Source organism: Dipodomys spectabilis, unplaced genomic scaffold (assembly GCF_019054845.1).
Source record: "Dipodomys spectabilis isolate Male_0828 unplaced genomic scaffold, ASM1905484v1 ptg000274l, whole genome shotgun sequence".
Taxonomy (NCBI): Eukaryota; Metazoa; Chordata; class Mammalia; order Rodentia; family Heteromyidae; genus Dipodomys; species Dipodomys spectabilis.
In genome coordinates this window covers 5,186,062-5,187,012 of record NW_024870951.1, presented here as the reverse complement: position 1 = coordinate 5,187,012, position 951 = coordinate 5,186,062, and positions in this window count along the sequence as shown.

Genomic DNA, 951 nt, shown 5'->3' with positions numbered 1-951 from the left:
CTACAAACTTGTTCAAAGCCAGCCCGGGCAGAAAAAGGTCCCTGTGAGACTGTCACCTCTACTCAGCCAGCAGAGTGCTAAAAGTGCAAGCAGAATTGCTTTGGGACTCAAAGTGACAGAGTGCTAGCCTTGAGCTGTAGAGCTGAGGGTCAGCACTGAGGCCCCAAGTTTGAGTCCAGCGACCAGCTAAGGGAAATGCAAATAAGACATTTATCCCAGTGTAGAGAAGACATTCCTTGGACAAAACAATGGAAGAGCATCCAGAGGCAGTAAGCCACTGCTTGAATGGCAAATATGTCAGATCCTAGAGTCATTTGTGCATGGCCCTTCAAAAATTGGTCAGAGCCAGGAGGTCATGGGAAGATAGTTTGCAAGCATGCCTAATGTCCATGACTATCTACCTTGTAGGGACAGGAACTTGTCAGTAATCTGTGATAGTACTAAAAAGCTAAAATTATAAAATCTGGAGGATGGCTTCAAACCCAACTCCCGTATGTGCCAAAAACCCTAATTGGCAATAACATTTGAGCTAACACCAGCTACATAAAATTTATCTGTTCAAAAAAAAAAAGTTTGTAAGCCTGAAAGTGTGTTTCTATTAACATATGTCTAAAGGCTTGCACAGGTGACTTAGACATTTTTAGGGACACTAGAGGTCACATTCCTAAAGATGCTTTTACAAATCAGAGTGCTAAACAAGCTACATTGCTGTAGCCGGAAAAAAAAAGTCTGTGCATTTGTCAAATGTTAAAATATTGTTCTTCATGACATCTAACCCTGGTAACCTCTTTGTAAAATAGACTAAGATTATAGGTTCCTGGTTAGGTAGGATCAACACCTCTAAGTCAGCTTTAAAATGTTTCAAAAGATAAATCTTCGCCCATCATCCCTTTTTAAACCAAGGGACCAGAGTTATTAAAAAAAAATGTGGCAAAATCGACAGAAGAAAAA